Source organism: Nomascus leucogenys, chromosome 11 (assembly GCF_006542625.1).
Source record: "Nomascus leucogenys isolate Asia chromosome 11, Asia_NLE_v1, whole genome shotgun sequence".
NCBI lineage: Eukaryota > Metazoa > Chordata > Mammalia > Primates > Hylobatidae > Nomascus > Nomascus leucogenys.
The window spans coordinates 70,254,986-70,277,107 of record NC_044391.1 but is presented as its reverse complement, the minus strand read 5'-3'; the positions used below and the strand labels follow the sequence as shown (position 1 = coordinate 70,277,107).

The window sequence follows — 22,122 nt, the reverse complement described above, 5'->3', positions numbered from 1 at the left end:
GTTAAATCTTTGAAGTTAGGTGCTGCAATTCTATTCACCAAGAATGTATGACATGAGAAATGAGATCATAATTACTGAATAAGTAATATTTTGTTAGATTACTACAGGGTTTCTTAATCTTAGCACTGTTGATATTTTGGGCTGGATCATTCTTTGTTGTTGGGGACTGCCCTGTGCATTGTAGGATATTTTGGAGCATTCTTGGACTCCACCGGTTAGATGCCAATAGCACCACCCAACCACCTGCTCAAGTTGTATGTATTAGTTCATTTTCATGCTGATGATGAAGACATACCAGAAACTGGGAATAAAAAGAAGTTTAATTGGATTTACAGTTCCACATGGCTGGGGAAGCCTCAGAATCATGGCAGGAGGTGAAAGGTACTTCTTACGTGGCAGAAGCAAGAGAAAAATGAGGAAGGAGCAAAAGCAGAAACCCCTGATAAACCCATCAGATCTCATGAGACTTATTCACTATCATGGGAATAGCCTGGGAAAGATCGGTCCCCATGATTCAGTTACCTACCCCTGGGTCCCTCCCACAATATGTGGGAATTCTGGGGGATATAATTCAAATTGAGGTTTGGGTGGGGACACAGCCAAACCCTATCATTCCACCCCTGGCCCCTCCAAATCTCATGTCCTCACATTTCAAAACCAACCATGCCTTCCCAACGGTCCCCCAAAGTCTTATTTCAGCATTAACCAAAAAGTCCGCAGTCCAAAGTCTCACCTGAGACAAGGCAAATTCCTTCCTATGAGCCTGTAAAATCAAAAGCAAGTTAGTTACTTCCTAGATACAATGTGGGTACAGGTATTGGGTAAATACTCCTGTTCTAAATGGGAGAAATTGGCCGAAACAAAGGGGTTACAGGGCCCATGCATGTCCGAAATCCAGTGGGGCAGTCAAATTTTAAAGCTCCAGAATGATCTCCTTTGACTCTGTGTCTCACATCCAGGTCACACTAATGCAAGAAGTGGGTTCCTATGGTCTTGGGCAGCCCCACCCCTGTGGCTTTGCAGGCTACAGCCTCCCTCCTGGCTGTTTTCATGGGCTGGCTTTGAGTGTCTGTGGCTTTTCCAGGCTCATGGTGCAACCTGTCAGTGGGTCTGCCCTTCTGGGGTCTGGAGGATGGCAGCCCTCCTCTCACAGCTCCCCTAGGCAGTGCCTCAGTAGGGACTCTGTGTAGGGGCTCCAACCCCACATTTCTCTTCAGCACTGCCCTAGCAGAGGTTCTCCATGAGGGCTCCACCCCTGCAGCAAACTTTGGCCTGGGCATCCAGGCATTTCAATACATCTTCTGAAATCTAGGTGGAGGCTCCCAAACCTCAGCTCTTGACTTCTGTGTACCCACAGGCTTAACACCACATGGAAGCTGCGAGGCTTGAGGCTTCCATCCTTTGAAGCTACAGCCCAAGCTCTATGTTGGCCCCTTTCAGCCATGACTGGAGCAGCTGGGACACAGGGCACCAAGTCCCTAGGCTGCACACAGCACAGGGACCCTGGGCCTGGCCCACAGAACCACTTTTTCCTCCTGGGCTTCTGGGCCCGTAATGGGAGGGGCTGCACTGAAGGTCTCTGACATGGCCTGGAGACATTTTCCCATGGCCTTGGGGATTAACGTTAGGCTTCTTGCTACATATGCAAATTTCTGCAGCTGACTTGAATTTCTCCTCAAAAATGGGTTTTTGTTTTCTACTGCATCTTCAGGCTGCAAATTTTCTGAACTTTTGTGCTTTGATTCCCTTTTAAAGCGGAATGCTTTTAACAGCACCCAAGTCACCTTTTGAATGCTTTGCTGCTTAAAAATTTCTTTCACCACATACACTAAATCATCTCTCTCAAGTTCAAAATTCCACAAATCTCTAGGACAGGAGCAAAATGCTGCTAGTCTCTTTAGTAAAACATAAAAAGAGTCACTTTTGCTTCAGTTCCCAACAAGTTCCTCATCTCCATCTGAGACCACCTCAGCCTGAACCTTGTTGTTCATATCACTATCAGTATTTTTGTCAAAGCCATTCAACAAGTCTCTAGGAGGTTCCAAACTCTTCCACATTTTCCTGTCTTCTTCTGAGCCCTCCAAACTGTTCCAACCTCTGCCTGTTACCCAGTTCCAAAGTCGCTTCCACATTTTGGGGTATCTTTTCGGCAATGTCCCACCCTACTGGTACCAATTTACTATATTAGTTCATATTCATGCTGCCGATAAAGACATACCTGAAACTAGGAACAAAAAGAGGTTTAATTGGACTTCTAGTTAAAGTCCAATTTAACTGGAAGATGGTAGCCCTGTTCTCAGAGGGGACACAGCCAAATCATATCATTGTGATGTCACTGTGATAACCAATAATGTCTTCAGACATTGCCAAATGTTCCCTCAGGGCTAAATCTTATTCTCCTTATTGAGAATCACTGGTTCACTGGTTTACTGACATGATTATCTGTTTCCAAATCAAGGTACGGCTTACATGAACTTCAGTATGATTGTGGACACAGATGGAGACACAAATCAGGGAGAAAGGTATATATGTAGAATGTTTAGCTTAGACATTGTCCATGGCTTTTGAATGGCTCCAGCAGCATCTGTAAGAACCTATTAAGGCATTAAATAACAGGACAATACCAGAGACAATGAGGCACTTAAATGCCAGCATGAACACATTGCTTGCTGCAATAGATTCTTCTCTGGAACTGTGCAAAGCAGAGGTTGGTGGCCTTGGAGGCAGCTATGGATTTGTGAGATGAAGTGGAATAATGGTACCCAGGGCAAAAAAAAGCCCTGAAGCATGATCTGAGGAGTTGAGGTTGAGATGTGGCAAGCTGGAAGGCAAGAGCCGTTGGCCTATTAAGAGGGCAGCAATTACTGAGTAGGAGGCTTTTCTTGAATGGATGTAACTTGATTTCTTTGAAATTCCTTGGCACTTGTTCCTTCTGACATCTGCAGGCGCTGCCAGTCTCCCAGAAAAACAGTTCCCTGCACAGTCCAGCTGGGCCTAGAAGCTGTGACCATAGTTAATGGGACTGGATGCTTTCTTCCTATTTCTTACCTCTCTTTGGCTCAATTCTCTCTGTTCTTTCCAGGTGAAGACATGCTGGGCAGGGGCAACTAGGTGCTATGAACTTATTTCTGTTTTCTTCCTGTTTTAGTTATATCCTCAAAGGGAAGCTGAGAAGAGGGAAACTGTTTCTTGCTGGTTATTGTCTATGATCTAATTAAATGTTTTCTTGGTATACTTGACATTTTCCCATACACCTTAATACATTTTCCCATATACCTACTTTTATTAGGTAGACTTTGGACTACCTAATAAAAGTAGGAAAAATCTGAGCAAGCACTAAACATTCTTCCTTACTTATGTTTTCTTTTCTTTCACGTTTAACACATATTTCAAAGAAAATTGTTTCTTTCTCATTCTTAAGAGCAAATATCATTAGCTGATTTCTAAGTTACAGAATTCTTAAAAATGTGTAAATGCTCACTGGGTGATTTAAAATAGGGTAGTTTCAAGACTGAAGTGAATGATGCATCTTTATTTAAAATGAGACAGAACTTCTCTGAGAGTTTGAATATGGGGCTGAAATAAATTTCAGAGGCAAGGAATTATAGACTTATTGTGTGGGGGACTAGAATATGCCACTCCAAAATATAAACAATTGTTGAGCTGAAGGCAATTAAGAATAAGTAGATAACAGGAAAACTCTCTACCCTCCCTCTACTTGCCTACAAGCAGAATGAAGATTTACAAAGACAAAAGGTATCTTGCCCCTGCTCTACCAAGAACAACAACCACTGAAGGCAGCTTTAAAAACGTAGAGTCCTGGGGATGTTGCTGGAGGAATCTACAGTTAACAAGCTTTACTTACTTAACCATTTTTTTGTTGGTTATTTGTCTTTCCCAAGTTGCTGTTCCTAGAGAGTCCCAGTTCTTTTCCTTTGTCATGTCACTTCTCTAAAAATTTACTTTTCTTTGTTAAATCTGCGATATAAGCTGAAATTCAAAGCCACATCTTTGAGAGCTACTCAACTACTCATTCTCTGGGTGTCTCCCATGTATATGTGAAATATACCTGTTAACAAACTTCTGTTTGTTTCTCTCTTGTTAACCTGTCTTTTGTAATGGGTCTGTTCCAACTAAGAACCTAGGGAGGTTCTTATTCCTTTCCCTGAATTTCTGGTGACGAGGAGGTGGGATTTTTCTGGGACACTCATTTGCGTCAGAGCCCACAGATGGGATCCTGGGGAAATGGCAGAAGCAGGCAAAAGGGTAAGAATTTACATCAAAGTCAGCTCTTCCTGATCTCTATCTATAGTGCCCATTTAAGAGAAGAAAGTAAAAATTTCTCCTTGTCCCTTCCTTTCCAAATTCATTTTAGCTGGAGGAAAACATTTGTATGATTTAGTTTGAAATGTGATTCTCTATCTTGGGGTACCCACTTGTTATTATCCTTTTCATTCAATGGACAACCATCGTTTTCCTGTTTGTCTTGTTTATGTCCTGAGAGCTTGGCTTTATGACTGGTAAAAATATTTTCTCTGGTCCTTGCTGGTGTCGGGGTGGGGTTGCAGGTGTCAATTTCTGTCTGGAAGCTAGTCGGGTTGGGAACATGAGAAACGAAGTGTTCTTTGTGCCAACTCTCAGGGGAGTTTGTCTTAATAATAGGTCCCGGTCCACAGGGGGCTTTCATCATCTCAACATTCTTTGCTTTTGGTTAGTGCAGGGAAAATTCCATCCCAGTAAAATGCATGCATGGTATTTCAAATTAGCAGGGCTGTGATTGGAGGCATCCCACATTCCCTGGGACACATTTTTACACACACACTATCCTTAACCGCCTGTGGCAACAAAGTTCTTTGATTTTTTTCGGCTATCTCTGAAAGTGAACTTTTAAATCATGGAGGTGGTATCTTTGCACCTCTGGAGATGGCTGGTGTATCTGTGGTTAAGCCATAAAAGGTTTATTGGTTTTGATCCTGAGTTGCTTAGTAGATAATACCTTCGGTTAAAAAAGTTTGGTTTCTGATATTCATAGCCTGATAGGAGCAACTTTTTAAAGGCCACTCTGTTCTCTCCAGTTGATCCTGCTCCTCCCATAGGAATTCCTCCATGGGAAGCGCTTCTTCTCAAACCCTTGCTAACTGTAGGTTCTGCCGCCACTTTCAGGTTTCTTTCTTGTTGGCATAAATTTTGTTAAGGGTAATATGGAACTTCATTAGCTTCTTAAAAACTTAAGATCTCCCCAAGTTGGCTTCTTCCTTCTCATTGCTTCTGTTTCTCCTTTTTTCTTTTGTTGCCTTAAATCTTCCATCAGTTCCCTTACGTTGTTGATATGTCTCCTTCCAGCCTCTGCCTCCTCCGTCCCTCTGTCCTTCTTTGACGGACCTTTTCCCTCCCACTTTAGCCTCTCAGTGACTTGAGCTTTGGAATCCTGCTCTCACGGATCTCAGGATTCCCCCAAAGCATGTATCTGAGACTACAAAGGTTAATTGGAAACATACTGGCACTTAAAATTTAGGCAACAGCCTCCACAGGATTGAGTTCTGATGATAGAAAAATGTGCCCCAAGGCTCCTTCTTGGAGAGAAACTTACATTCTTTTTCTGTACCTTTGAGATATAAATGTTCTACCCTGTCTTACCTGAGAACCATCCCTTTTGAAATGCAAACTTCAGGGAGATGACTCATCAGAAGGAAAAAAAGCTATTTGGAAGTTGGGCAAATAAAAAAATCTAAGTCTTTTCCAAAAATACTAGTAGAAAGGTTTGGCCATCTGAGCAGGTAACCCTGGCTTGTCCCATTTGTCAGAAACAATTTGGATTCTGCTTATTCTTTTATAAACTAGTGAGTTTTGTATTATAGTATCTGGAACATGGCTAAAGTTTTAGAACGAAAGCTATAAGATCTGCTACTTTCTACATGTCTATATATGTCTTTGTATGTATGTTAGCATATGTGGTATTTTTCTAACTCTGGATAGCATTGCCAAAATTAATATGTAAAAGAGCTCTATTTAATTGGCTTAAAGAAAAATGAGTGCTTATGTAAATTATTCCTAAAACTGCCAGAAGTATAGGAATTAACCCAAATGCTTTTCAAGTTCACATGACTTGGATAAATCTTTGGTAGATAAGACTACTTTAATATTGTTAGTTTAATAATAACAAACAAACAAAAAATCCGATGTATTTAACTTTAAGTTGTTGTTTTGGTGATGTCTGCCTAACATGCATGTGCAGTGAAAATACTTAATGGGGAAATAACTCGAAATGATGCTTAGCTTTGTCTGAGGTCCCTGAAGATTTCATGGGTAATCCAAGCACAATTGTGAAGAATAAGTGAATTAAATAGGTGTAAGTGGGGTAAGAATTTATAAATATGTTTTCAAACAATAATTATGTTTTATAATATATCTACTTAAAAACAGTTTTGTAAATCTCTTTGGTAACTTACACCCTTAAGTTTTGCTAAGTTAAAAAATAGATACTTATTCAATATCTAGATCATTTCCAAATAAGAGAAAATACTGATGCACTAATTACTAAGCATAAGTTTAAGTTTGTATACTTTTGGCATTTTGTTTTCATATAGTATAGAGAAGCTGAAGATATTTGGGTCTGTTATTAAACATGTCTTGTGTCACGTTACAAAACTATACTATGAGGAAATGTTTCTAGAAATTAAAGTTACTTAGAGTTAAAAATTTGGATTAACATATATAATTAAAACTACTAGAAATAATAAGGGAAACAACTCTGAGTGCAAAGTATACAAGAAAAATAAGATGTGCTTTTGTTAAGGAACGTTATAAGGTATGAGGATCTGTTTTGTTAAAGGAAAAAGAAAGTAATTAATTCTATACTAAAGTGAAAGGAATGGTTATTTTAGAATAAAAAAGGAAAATGAAGGAGAAAACTGAAAGGATATAGAAAGTTATGTGGGGGAGGAGAAGAGGGGTCAAAGAGAGAGAGACTATCTTTTGTGCTGAAGCTAGCTAAAATTGAATAAATGTATTATATGGGTTTTAAAAATGAGTCTTACTATCAACAAGTTATTAGTGTAAAACTAGAAGCTGTTTTTCTCTCTGTTAAAAAAGCAAAATGTTCTTGGAACATTAAATCTGCTCTTGATAAGAGACACTGAAAGAGTTTTACCTTTAGAGGGCCCTGACTAGAAAACAAAGATTTTGTATCTTATCAAAATAATTTTCTGTGCTTTATGTTTTCTACTGTTAGGTCTTTGATTACTTAAGACAACTGAGTCCTTTGTATTAAAAGAGCAAAGTTGTTTTGTTTTTTTTTTTTTCCTGCAACTATGTAACTTTCTGTATTTGCCTTTTTTTTTTTTTTTTTTTTTTTTTTTTTGAGATGGAGTCTCGCTCTGTCACCTAGGCTGGAGTGCAATCTTGGCTCACCGCAAGCTCCGCCTCCCGGGTTCACGCCATTCTCCTGCCTCAGCCTCCTGAGTAGCTGGGACTGTAGGCGCCCACCGCCACGCCCGGCTAATTTTTTGTATTTAGTAGAGACAGGGTTTCACCATGTTAGCCAGGATGGTCTTGATCTCCTGACCTTGTGATCCACCTGCCTCGGCCTCCCAAAGTGCTGGGATTATAGGCGTGAGCCACCGTGCCCGGCCCACCTTTGAAGTCTTTTAATTCTCATTCTGGTTAATTGAATGACTATTATTTCACAGTGATCTGTGAGCCTATGGATTCAAGTGATTTAAACATTTTGGCATTTTTAACAACGCCCTAAATCAAATTCTAAATTAAGTATTTTTTAACCTAGAATTAACTTCAGGATTTTTCAGATGAGCCCCTTGACTATCTCAAAAAATTTACTCTCTCTCTTTATAATAAGAGACATATTAAATTAATTAGGCTTATTTGATATGCTAAATCTGCATAGGAAGCATTGTCAAATAAGAAATGGGCTGGGTGCAGTGGCTCATGCCTATAATCCCAGAACTTGGGGAGGCCAAGGCAGGAGGATCACTTTAGACCAGAAATTCAAGGCCAGCCTGAGCAACATAGTAAGACCCCATCTCTACAAAAAATGAAAAATAAAAATTAGCCAGGTGTGGTGGCATGTGCCTGTAGTCCTATCTACTTGGGAGGCTGAAGTGAGAAGATCCCCTCAGGGGTTTGAGGCTGCAGTGAGCTGTGATTGAGCCACTGTACACCAGCCTGGGTGACAGGCTGTCTGTATCTCTGGAAAAATACAAAAAGAAATAAATGATGTTTAACCTTCTTCGAATTATATGGATTTGTTATTAATATGTGTTCCAGAAACTGTATGAAATTCCTAGAAATATGATTCCTAGAAGTTTGTATAACATTATCTGACATAATCCTAGTTATCTTAAAATGCTGTCACAGAAACAAATAAATTTTCTTGTCAATTGCATCATTATAATGAACTCTCATCAGATCTTTAACTATGGCCATTGAAAATATTGTCATTCACAGATAATTAATTGTTTTACTCTGGTACTTTTCTGGAAGTTTCTGAAAGCAACTATAATCTTGAAGTGTTTCATCTTCAAGGTGATTCATGGAAAAGACTCTGACGAGTAAATATTTCTGCTAACTATAAGATCATACCATTGGACTGGGCTAGAATTTCCAGAACTCCAATAAAGGAACTGATGGGTTCATAAAATTGCTAACCAAGATCAAACAGAACAAGAATCAATTTCATGGGACTGAATGCAGTAATGAGGGTACAATTTTCATGGCCTCTTTGTTTGAAACTTTACTGTTTTTTTTAATGCTTTGTTTTTCAGATTAAGGAAATCTTTTATTTTTTTTCTCTTAAACTATCTATAGCCTACATTAATTTGATAAAGTATACTTTTTGTAAACAGAATTTTGTAAACATTTATTTTTTTCCCCTTGCCTGATCTCCTGAGAATTCAGAAGCTATTACAAGTATTTTTGTTTTATGGCAATAGTTATTTTAATAAGTTCAATAAGAATTTATTCACTTTATAACAGAATGCAATTGGAAACATTCATTATATATATTGCCAAGGCTTTTGACTGGAATGTCATGCTTGAAAATGTGCATAGAATCAGATATGACCAGACAGTTTTAAGAAACTAAGGCTGGCTTTATGGAACCAATAAAGCCTCCCCTCAAACAACCTGGCCTAGTACCTAATTAAAAGTGTTGCAAACCTTATAGGTGAGTATGGAATGTCACTTCCTGGCAGAATCAGGAACCTCAAAATATTTCAGGAACCTTAAGAAGAGAAGAATTTACTCAAATCTATAGGTATTGTGGTCGAAGTCTTCTAGCAAATCCTTGGCCTTGAATCAAAGCCTTTTAAAAGTCTAATCTGAAATTTCTTATCAAAAGTTCCAGCAAAGCAGACTTAAAAAGAGCCTATGTGATCAATCACTGTTTTTGCTGCACTTATGTAAATAATCAATTGAAGTGTAATAACACTAGACTTATTTTGAAAATAAATTAGCCTTACTGTGATTTTCTTTGGTAAAAATAGGGGTGATTACAGAGAAAAAAATATTTCAGAATAAAAGTACAGTGCACCTATTATTAGATTCTAGTCCTATTCATTGTTTTTGAGGTTTTATTATCTACCTGTAAACTGAGCTGGATTCTGAATTTTTCTAGTTTCCTCCAATATTTGGCTGTGGGTCTCCAAATTAACATTTCCAATATTCTCTCACCTTTCTGACTTGGCATCACTAAGAACAAAATCTACCATTTTCCCAAAACCCCGCAAGTTGTTACTGGACAACTTAACATAAACTTAAGAGAAATAACCATAATAGTTCACATGTGGCCGTCCTTCATTCCTCTTGCCTGTGGGCCACTCAGACATCACTGGAGTCATGAAAACTGCAAAAGATGCTTGAGTCCAACATTTAGAATTCTTTCTGACCAGCCACCCTCTGAATTCAGTAACTGGTTTAAAATTTGCTCTAACGAGTAATCTTTGTTTTTCTCTTGTTTTCATATAAATACCTCTTATTAAATAACAGTGTGCTTGCACTATGTAGGCCTAACTTTGGTGGGAGCCCACTTGTACTACCACCTCCTGAAATGAGACACAAGTTTACCTGAACTGACTTATTCTTAGTACTAAGTGACTGATTCAATAAGGTGTGGGACAGTGTACTCCAGTGTATTTTTTTTTTTTTCTGCTTGTTTCAATTTATGTTTTTCTGTCTTTTGCCCATCTTTGATCTTGCAACTTGCAACCCAAATCTTTCCATAGCTACCAACCCTACTTTTATTTTGTGAAGTTTTATATAAATAAAGTTTCAATGGCGGGACTATGAAAGACCAGAATACATCACCCCAAAATATAAAGAATTGTTGAGCTGAAGGCAATTAAGAAGGAGATACAGGAAAGCTCTCTGTCTTCTCTCTATTTGCTTAAAAGCAGGACATAGATTTACGAAGACAAAAGGTGTTATTTTCCCTCTAATACACACAATTTATAGGCTTAGGGGTGATGCCAGAGAAATCCACATTAACAAGCTTTACTAACTAAACTTTCTCTGTTAGTCTTCCCGAAGCTGCTGTCCCTAGAGACTCCAAGTCCTTTTCCTTTGTCTTTTTACTTTTCTAAAAATTTGCTGTTCTTTGTTGAAGATGTTACATAAGCTGGAATTCAAAGCTACACTTTGAGAACTTATTCCCTGGGTGTCGCCCATTTATATATGAAATATACATGTTAACAAACTTCTGTTTGTTTTTCTCTTGTTAATCTGTCTGTTGTAATGAGTCTGTTCCAACTAAGAACGTATGGGGGTTATTATTCCTTTCCCTACAGTTTAAAATCTGCTTAATTACTGAGATATTTTTGATAACAGACTGTCACATGTTGGCCTTGGTCTTTCCAGATGCCATAGTTTTCCAAATAGACCAGGCATTTTTAAACAGCTGTGACTTTGCTCATGCTCTCCCAGCTGCTTGAAACATCTTTCTTTCTGAAGATGAATCCTCTACTTCCTTGCTGATTAAATTCTTCACTTCCTTGAATCCTTCACTTCATTGAATCCTTCCTTCACTTCATTGGTCCCTGTCTCCTCCTATCCCCCGCCAATTTTTTTTATTTATTATACTTTAAGTTTTAGGGTACATGTGCACAACGTGCAGGTTTGTTACATATGTATACATGTGCCATGTTGGTGTGCTGCACCCATTAACTCGTCATTTACATTAGGTATATCTCCTAATGCTGTCCCTCCCCCCTACCCCCACCCCATGACAGGCCCCTGTGTGTGATGTTCCCCTTCCTGTGTCCAAGTGTTCTCATTGTTCAATTCCCACCTATGAGTGAGAACATGTGCTGTTTTGTTTTCTGTCCTTGTGATAGTTTGCTCAGAATGATGGTTTCCAGCTTCATCCATGTCCTTACAAAGGACATGAACTCATCATTTTTTATGGCTGCATAGTATTCCATGATGTATCTGTGCCACATTTTCTTAATCCAATCTATCATTGATGGATATTTGTGTTGGTTCCAAGTCTTTGCTATTGTGAATAGTGCTGCAATAAACATATGTATGCATGTGTCTTTATAGCAGCATGATTTATAATCCTTTGGGTATGTACCCAGTAATGGCATGGCTGGGTCAAATGGTATTTCTAGTTCTAGATCCTTGAGGAATCGCCACACTGACTTCCACAATGGTTGAACTAGTTTACAGTCCCACCAACAGTGTAAAAGTGTTCCTATTTCTCTACATCCTCTCCAGCACCTGTTGTTTCCTGACTTTTTAATGATGGCCATTCTAACTGGTGTGAGATGGTATCTCATTGTGGTTTTGATTTGCATTTCTCTGATGGCCAGAGATGATGAGTATTTTTTCATGTGTCTGTTGGCTGCATAAATGTCTTCTTTTGAGAAGTGTCCATATCCTTCACTCACTTTTTGATGGGGTTGTTTTTTTCTTGTAAATTTGTTTGAGTTCTTTGTAGATTCTATTAACCCTTTGTCAGATGAGTAGATTGCAAGAATTTTTTCCCATTCTGTAGGTTGCCTGTTCACTCTGATGGTGGTTTCTTTTGCTGTGCAGAAGCTCTTTAGTTTAATTAGATGCCAATTTTTAACATCTCTCAATTTGCTATGATTCTCACAATGAATAGCATAGCATCATCAAATTAGTGGCATTTTTTTCTTAGTGGTATATAAAATAATGGGTTATGTTATAATTGATGAAAATTTAGATCTGATGAAATACAGTATATGAATCTGCAAGTCAATGTGTTATCCAAGTGGAAATGTACAATAAGCAGTTGGAAATGATGATCTGGGTCTTTGGAGAGGTGAAGGTATAAAATATATTCACTCCATTCCATCATTCTCCAAAGTCTCAGTCCTTTCCAGGATCAACTCTAAGGCCCAAAAGCATGCTACTGAAACAGCAAGTAAACTAAATATTGATGAAGAAACAGTGATATAGCAACTGGCACGTCATTGCTGATCTTAGACAGGCCTCAAGAAGAGGAAGCAGGAATTTTAGCCAGATCTTTCAAGGCAATGAAGGCATAGAGGGAAAGAGGAAAGTCGCTAGAGGAGTTTGTAAGTTTTAAGAATACTTTCAAAATAGTGAAAGATCTTGAACACGTTTGTAACTTAAGGTAAAAGTACCAATTAAGAAGAGGTTAAATATACTAGAGAGAGTTGAATATTGACCCCTGAGGGAATAGGAGGGGCTGAAGGGTTGGGAGGTGAGAGGAATTGACAGTGGGTGAGTGGAAAGAGGCATTTTCTGCAGGGTGGCTTCAATTTTCTCTTTGAAGTAAGAGGCAAGGTTATTTGCAGACAATGGAGCGATGTGGCTGGAAGGGAGTGTGAGGAAAGTGAAATCTGGGCAAAGGGTTAGGGCATATACTGATTCACATAGATGGCTCAGCCGATGTTGGAACTGGAACAATAAATCTACAAGTGTGCTTGTCCATGCCTTTTGAGACAGTCTCTAGATCAGTGAGGGTAAAGAAGGTCTATGGCTGGAAAGCCAAAAATAAATAAATAAATACATTAATTAAAAAAAGGAGGCCTTGATTAAAGTTGTCTCAATCTTTTTCACTTTTAAGAACTTAACATGATACTTGACACACAGGAGGCGCCCAGTAAGTATCTACCCAGTGACATTGTTGAGAGAACATATTGGAATGTAGGGCAATTTAGGGAATGTCTGTTCTTATATTTCTATCATATTGTTTAGAGAAAAAGACCACTTCTCATTGACAATTGCTTTACATATTAGTAAAAGTATTTTATATTTCACAGGTGATTTTTTTTGCATAGGTAAGCATTTTAATCAAGCTTTTCATCTGTAACAAAAGTGTTTGGTCTCACATTTATTAACAGCTTTATTGTTTATATATCATAAAATTTACTCACTTTAAGTGTACAGTTTAATAGTTTTTAAGTAAATTTACAACTTGTGTAACTGTCACCAAAATCCAATTTTAGACTCTTTCTCTCACCCTGAAAATATTCCTCATGCTTCTTTGCAGACAATTCCTGCTCCCATTCTGAGCTCCAGACCTGCTTTTTTATTACTATAGATTTTTATTTTCTGGACATTTCATATATGTGGAATAATATAATGTGTGATCTTTCGTATGTGGCTTATTTCATTTAGCACAGTGTTTTTGAGGTTCTTTCATATTGTAGCATTTATGAGTAGTTCATTCCTTTTTATTGCTTAATAATATTCCATTGTCTGGAGCAACCACATATTTTTTATCCATTTACCAGTTCACGTGCATCTGGATAATTTTTACATTTTGGTTCTTATGAATACCGCTGTTATGAGCATTCACATATCGGTATTTGTGGGATATATATTTTCATTTCTCTTGGGTTGATATAGAATAATTTCTTGACCAAACTATGGATTTGTGTCTGAAGAGTGGAATGTTGTTCTGTAGACACTTTTGTAATTTTCTTTTTACATGGTGTAATATTGAAACCTTTAGTTATGTACCTAAACATTGAAATACTAATGACTATATGAATATGAGAAAAGCATCTATAAAATTGTTAAAATTTACTTGGCATCTGGTACAATTTACTGTCATTCACTAGTAACTACTAGTCTTTCCATCTGGAATAAAAATGACATATACATTATATTTACTACTCTGCTAATACCACCAAAAAGCCTAGCAATTGTCATTTCCAGACTATCTGCTGTGAGGAGAGCTAGCAATCTAATTCTTTAAAACTGATTCTTTGAATATATCATTTCAACCCCTCCCTTTTAAGGGCATTTCAACCTTTGAAAAGTAGGATTTAGGTTGCTCCTGAGAGAGGCCAAGAGAAAAAAGTAATTTGTTTTAAAACCTTTTCAAACCCAGAGCAACGTGCAGGAGGATACCTTACTAATTTACCAGAGATGCTAAAAGATTGAAAGACTTCCCTTGCTTTGATTTGCTCTGCTCCCTGGTTTCCTACACTGGAGAAATCTGGAGTGGAGTTCTACATTTGCCACTTTTAACAGTATCAATAGGAAAAATGTGATGAGGAGGAATGTGAAAATCAGCACTTCTCAGGACATTTCTGCTAAATTAGTAGTGATAAGGATTAAGACTTAGAATATGGTCTTCATTCACTCATTCATTCATTCAATTCACTAAACTAGACTCTTACGAATTCTAAATATATTTATGTGATACCTTTCATGTGCCAGGCGCTAAGCTAGGCATGTAGATTATGGGTGTGAACAGCAGTTCAAGTTGTACACAGCAAAGAAAGAAGGTATGTAGCAGATGGTTTTCCCAACTAATTAAAAAAAATGTTAATTTGTTTTAGAAGAAGTAGCTGGCAACTTTTGGTTACTGGATTTAAAGATCATTAGGGCTTTTCTTCAGCTCTTTGATAGAATAGCTTGGTTGGCCTTTTCTTTTTTTTTTTTCTGAATCATCTGTGGGTTTGGTATTTAGCAGGTTCTAAGACCAAGAAAAATATGACCAAGGACAAGAAGAATCATTCTGTAAGGTGAAAATCCCAAGACCTCCAAGATGAGGTCTTCTGGATCCTACATGTTTTGTTGAAATTTAACATAAAGAAATCTATAGAAATATCGTTCAAAAAACACAAAGCTAATTGCAAGTACTTCATTTGGAATAAAAATACTGTGCTGTATCCTAGTCATTTGTGCACATTTACTGCCACTACTGATCTTGTACAACGTGCTTAGTGTTTGTTTCAGTTCAATGTAGCATGATACATCCTTAGTTAAAAATATCTGCCCTCTTGGGTAACAGATTCTCAGATAAAGCATGATTTGGTGTTTAAATTCAAACTTTTCTACATCAAAATGATCAATCATCAGGTGACATCCATGGAGTGAAACTTCTTACACATTAGAAAAATGCTATGCCTAGAAACTAGTGATGTTATCATCCAAGATAAAAGCCATTTTTAATGTATGTATTACCAAGTTACACTTAACATACCAAATTCTAGCTCTAAGGGGTATGGAGTTGTCCAGTGACCCTAAAAAACATATCACCACAGTCTAACATCTATACATTTTCCAAAGTGTGGACATCCATAATCCTGGTTGAGCTACAGCAAGATCACTCCTGTTTCTTTCTAGACTTTTCTTATATAACATTAACAAAACAGTGAGTTGCCAGTAACAACTAATGTTAAATTCGGAAGTGCACATTAGAGACTCCTTATCTGTCAGTGCAATAGATTTAAATAGATAGAGCTTTGTTTAGTACTAAAATATCAGAATGGAAACACAGCTATGTTCATTGTCTGCCAGGATTAGGATCAGAGATGATCTGAGTTCCATAAACGTGCCCCCACTACTGTGGGCCCACTGGAGAAAGTGGAGAATTTGAATACCAAAGGAAACAGGCCCAAAGGTACACTCAGCTGCCTGTTTCCTCCTGGTGCTGTGCATATGCTGATGGTGGCCAGGTGGAGGATTTGGCTAGCCCAGTGAACTGCTTCTGTCTGGAGGAATAAGCAAATAGTGCAGCAACAATGCGCTGCCCCCTAGATACAAATTAAACAGCACTAAAGTGCACTTAGAAGAAATTAACAAAGCTGTAGAATGGAAAGTGACTTTAAAAAATTCATTCTCTTTTTATTTCAGTTTTACGATTAATGGGAAATGAATAAATGAAAAGACCAAGGAGAGAGGGAAATAGTAAGGGATTATTACCACAACACAAAGCTTTTATAGATATTATATTTGAATGAGCCAAATAAAATAGATGGATTTTTAATCATTTTGTTTTAAAGATCCCTATTACTTCTTAAAAAGTTATTTTGGAAATCCCCAGGCTAAGTCAATGTACTTCAAATTTTAACGTAAAGAAATCACAAAATTTTAATTTATTCCCCCTATAGAAACAATGCTATAGCTATCTTCATGTTCTCCAGGTGGATGTGATTTTTCTTTACGCTATATCAAGGCAGATGTCATGTCTTAAGCATAACATGAGCTGCTTACACTTGACATTAAAGTAATACTTCCACTATGGTGTGTGAAAAATACCACAGCATTAGCTCATCATTGGTATGTATTGCACCAAATAGAAGAAGAAAAAATAGGTTTCTAAACAGGTAAAAGGCATTACACATCATATAAAATTCAACCATATTTTCTTCTTAGAGTTCAAAGTATTATCTGGCCAGTTGCTTGGATCAGCTAAAGGCCATCACCATATTATTGATTGAGAACTTACTCTGTGTCAGGCTGGGTACTAGCAACTTAACATGTGTTGTCTAACTTGGTTTTCATGATTGCTCTATGAATTACCCCATATTACATTTGAAGAAACTGAGGCTTAGAGAAAAATATAATGACTGCTTATGGTCACACATTTGGTTAGCGAAGCCAAGATTTGCATCATACGGCATGTTTATTTGCACTTGAAACAATCAGCAGGGAGAGCTAGGTAGCTTGGAAACAGGTGAGTCACCTGAAAAAGCCTGTGAACTGAGGTGTGGCTTCCATACAGATGCTTCTGTACACTTCCTGATCAGCCCTTCCTCACGATAAATTATGACTATCAAAGTAACACAAAATGCTTCATGTCAGAGTATTGAAATAATTGGGGTGGATCTCATTTTCTTTGGCTAGACAGCATAATATTAAGTGCTTTTCCCCAATTGGCATTTTTATAAATTATCATTATTTTTTTCAGACAGTTTATTACCCAGGTGGCTGTTTTTTGTGGCAAAATTAGCTCACATGGTCGTACACACAATTATATTAGATGTTGTTACATTGGCTTTACTGAAATGAAAGACTTAACATTTAATGAATTCCCTTTCCTTATTGGTAAGGCTAATCCAGCACAATTTAAAAATAAATTTCATTTATGAATCTTTTGTTTTTCTATTGTTTCCATATTTATTCAGTATTTTTCTTCATCTACTTACTGGGAAATTTATTTTATTTTTATGTTTTAGAGACGGAGTCTTGCTCTGTCACCCAGGCTGGAGTGCAGTGGCATGATCTTGGCTCACTGCAACCTCTGCCTCCCTGGTTCAAGCAATTCCCCTGCCTCAGCCTCCCGAGTAGCTGGGATTACAGGTGCATGCCACCACGCTTGACTAATTTTTTTGTATTTTTAGTAGTGACGGGGTTTCACCATGTTGGCCAGACTGGTCTTGACCTCCCGACCTCAGGCAATCTGCCTGCCTCGGCCTCCCAAAGTGCTGGGATTTGTCTGGCCCTTACTGGGGAATTTAATGGTCTTCTGGATTACTCAGTGGCAGCCCCAAGAGATCAAGCAGATAATTCATGGCCTCTAAGAGCATAATCATACAAGTTTGTTTGTTTGTTTGTTTTGAGACAGAGTCTCACTCTTTCTCCCAGGCTGGAGTGCAGTGGCGCGATCTTGGCTCACTGCAACCTCCGCCTCCCAAGTTCAAGCGATTCTCCTGCCTCAGCCTCCTGAGTAACTGGGATTACAGGCACCTGCCACCACACCCGGCTAATTTTTTTTAATTTTTAGTAGAAATGGGGTTTCACCATCTTGGCCAGGCTGGTCTTGAACTCCTGACCTCGTGATCCACCCACCTCGGCCTCCCAAAGTGCTGGGACTACAGGCATGAGCCACCACACCCGGCCTAATACAAGTTTTATCTAGAATATTATTTGAGCAGGAGGGTGGTAAATGAGTGTGGTGTTATGACATTTTTCAATGCCAATGTATGGTTGTATATTTGAGGTATGTGGAGAACAATTTTAAATGCTTGCACTTTCTTATAATCTTGACTGTCTATAAATATTTTTAGGGTTTTGTTGATGATAATAACTTCTATTAAGATATGAGATTAACTAATGGAACCTTAATCTACAGGAAGAACTTGATATTTATGTGATAAAAATGACTGCAAATATTCTACTTTGATGATTAGGTAATTTTACTGACTGTATTATATTGGCTAAGGTAAACAGACAATTGCCCACTTTTATCCTGAGCTGTAAAAACTGCTTTCTTTTTTTTTACTTATGACAAAGGGCCTGGCTTGGAGCAAGGTGAATCCCTCCTATACCTTGGCTGCATTTCTTGGTGCATTTCCCTCTTTGCTCAAACTTCTACTGTGTGCTATGGACAGACTCATTCAAGGGCTTGCCCTGATGGAGCTGCTCATGTGCTAAGTGTATTGAGAAATGAATTGTGGAAAGGGAGGAAAAGAAATGAAGTGAAGGAAAAGAAGGGAAGGAATTTGGAAGAGAATAATGAAAAAAGACGAATTCAAAGAGAACAAATATAGATAAAACTGAAGGAAAAAAGAATATAGGTAAAGGGATTATGAGTGATTCAGGAAAAGTCTGGGGACAGGGAAGAAGAGAGTGCAATAGAAACATTTTCCTGTAGCTTTCCTCTTCTAAAGCAGGGTTTTCTTAGGGGAAAAAATCTTAGGGGTCCATGAGTTGGCATTTGAAAAAATTGCATCCTTACTTTCGCTCAAAATTTGTCATCTCCCTCAACTATAAATATAGGCTACAAACTTCTGTAGTATTAGCAACACCCATGACTGGGTCTCTAATAGAAACAAAAAATATTTTCATATTACAATGCAATGGTTGCAAATACATGGAAAATTACTTATACTTACAACTACTTTGAAGTTGCCACTGATCTTAATTGATGCTTCAAAAAGAAGTACCTGTATTATTATACATTTGTTTTAAAGTGTTTGCTAACTGTATTTCAATATAATCAGTTTCCTATCCTATAAATTTTATTTCATGCATTTAAAAATATTCTGAGAAGGGGTTAATAGATGTCAACAGATAGTATGACAAAAAAAGCAACCTCTACTGGACAGCAACCCTTCCCACATGAATGGCTTACAGTGTGTCTGAGGTATTTATGCTCTCGGTCCTCAGTGGGGGAGGCCCTGAGGCCCTGACCTCAAGCCAACTTGTCTGTGCAAACATAAACTTCATGTGTTCTATGACAAAAGAAAGCTTAGGCAAACTGTTAGGTTACTAGTGGTTTGACTTTTAAAATATTGGTCTTCTAAAGACACCACATTAAAAAAGTTATTGCATATATGATATCTTTTAGGGAGAGAGACGCTTTATTACAGAGAAGGAGAAGAACTTAGAGGAATAAGAAACTCTAGGACTTTCTTATAAGAAAGTCCAGGAGGCTTGAGAGTTCCTTAGGGAAAGCCCTTTTGAAAAGAACAAGATCACTCACTGGCCAGGGAAAATGAAGTTCACTTAAAGGAACTCTTTTTGGCTTTTTTGTTTGAGACAGGATCTCCCTGTCACCCAGGCTGGAGTGCAGTGGTGTGATTATAACTCACTGTAGCATAAATCTCCAGAGCTCAAGTGATCCTCCCACCTCAGCCTCCCAAGTAGCTGGGACTACAGGTGTGCACCACCACATCTGGCTAATTTAAAAAATTTATATTTTTATAGAGATGGAGTCTCATTGTGTTGCCCAGGCTGCTCTTGAACTCCTGGCCTCAAGCAATCCTTCCATCCTGGCTGCCTAAAATGTTGGGATTACAGGTGTGAACCACCATGCCCAGCCCCCGCCAACCTTTTTTTTGGGGACAGGAGATGATGTTACACAGATTTTTCCTAAGAAACATACTATCCCCAAGTCTCAGAGACTCCCTTTTATTTGTTTGGACATAGAGTCCCAATGACTTTGATCATGCCAACACTCATCAAACCCACATCGTTTTTTTTGTTTGTTTGTTTGTTTTTGTTTGTTTTTTTTTTTGCATACAGAGTCTTGCTCTGTCACCCAAGCTGGAGTGCAGTGGTGTGATCTTGGCTCATTGCAACCTTTGCCTCCCAGGTTCAAGCAGTTTTGTGCCTCAGCCTCCTGAGTAGCTGGGATTACAGGCATGCACCCCCAACTGTGGCTAATTTTTGCGTATGTGTATATATATATATACACATACATATGTATGTATGTGTATATATATATTTTCGTAGAGATAGGATTTCACCATGTTGGCCAGGCTGTTCTGGAACTCCTGGCCTCAAGTGATGTGCCTGCCTCACCCTCCCAAAGTTCTGAGATTATAGGTGTGAGCCACTGTGGCTGGCACCACATATTTTTTAATTCATGAAGTTTCATCTCATAGAGCATAACACTAACAGTGTTTTTAAAGATAGGTAGCTACAAAGGGCTAATTTCTTATCAATGCCCAAAACTTCCTGTGAGAGGCTTGACTAAAACCTTTATCTTCATGTAGTCATTTTCCCCCTCTTATATAAGGTCAAATTTTAATAAATCCGTACTCTCTCTCTCTCTCTATATATATATCCATACACACGTACTCTCTATGTTATTTGGTAGTCTCTAGTCTAGTATGTGTTTCCATGCCAATTTATCTTTAGTTTTTGAACAATTAAATTATTAGAACAATGGGCATTGTCATTGATTGAATTAATGATGCTTTGTATAGACACCTGAAGTCTTCTCTGACTGTATTACTTGGTGTCTGAGTCCCAAACTTTGCAGTAGAAGGCTTTAAAGAAAATGGAATAATTTTCTCTTTAAACTGTAATGAGTGACAGTAGTCCAATGACGATACAGAAAGTGTCACACTCAGATGAGCAGTACTGAGTGTAGAACAAGATCACTAACTGGCCATCAATGACATATCCTGTTTCTTGGTATCCAGGAGACTGAAAATCATTTGGTTTTCTTTATCTAGGCCACAGCTGTCTTGGGCCTCATTCCAATCATTTTGATCTGGTGAGGATTCCTCTTGGCAACATAAATGCAGTTAAGGGGGGGCTATAATGACATGGCAGTGACAGCTGAAATACATTTCCTCATTTTGATCTAGGTGAATGTTCTCAGTAGTATTGCTTGATGACCATATGCTTATCTGTCTCACACTTATAGGAGATTTTTAAAAGGGATTAAAAGGTATTATTTTTTCCTCCATTAAACTTCGGACAAAGAACAATTGTGAGCCAATGTTGGTTAATCCATCATATTATAATGTATGAAAATCAATAAAGAGAAAAATGCAAAGTACCCCTATGTGTCTACCCCTCTATCTACACAAAATTTATTCATCAGGAGAGGCAGCATCATGCAGATTTGTTAGCCTAATTATGATGTATTTCCTTTTAAACAATTTGCACACAATAATTGATCAAAAGTCTTCACAGAGCTCCCCAGGGCAATTCATTAGTTCAATAAAACAATGTGAGCAATAGTTGGAGCACATTTACTTCATAATCATTTTGTTAAGGAAAAAAAAACACAGCAGCTGCAGTTCAGTATAGGTAGCCATCAGAAACAGTTAATTTATCAAAATGAATTGATCTTGGCAGTTTTCATTCTGGGGCTTAGATTGAGAAACACAATTAGAATTCAATGCTGTGCACACAGCCAGAACAAAGTAATGTTGGCTCCTTTTCCAGTAACATTATGGGTTAAACCATGGATAGACAGAAAATCCAGAATTTATCCAGCCATACAGATTAAGTCACACATCTAAGTGATCAATACATGGAATAAAAGCAATTTCTGCTCCACTTTTATAGGAAAATGACAGGTCAATACCTTCTTTTAAACCTAGACTTACAACCTTATTCCAAAACACAGAGCATCAACAGTAACAAACCACATTCAGCATACAAGGAAAACAGTATTAAAGCTGACCTTGTTACATG

General features: G+C 38.0%; 1 protein-coding gene across 1 annotated transcript in view; it reads right to left on the bottom strand.

The window, feature by feature from the left end:
• The window catches only part of CPB1 (carboxypeptidase B1), a 69,557-nt gene that overhangs the window by 46,795 nt on the left and 640 nt on the right, over nt 1-22,122 (bottom strand). The gene's annotated exons all lie outside the window — the stretch shown is intronic.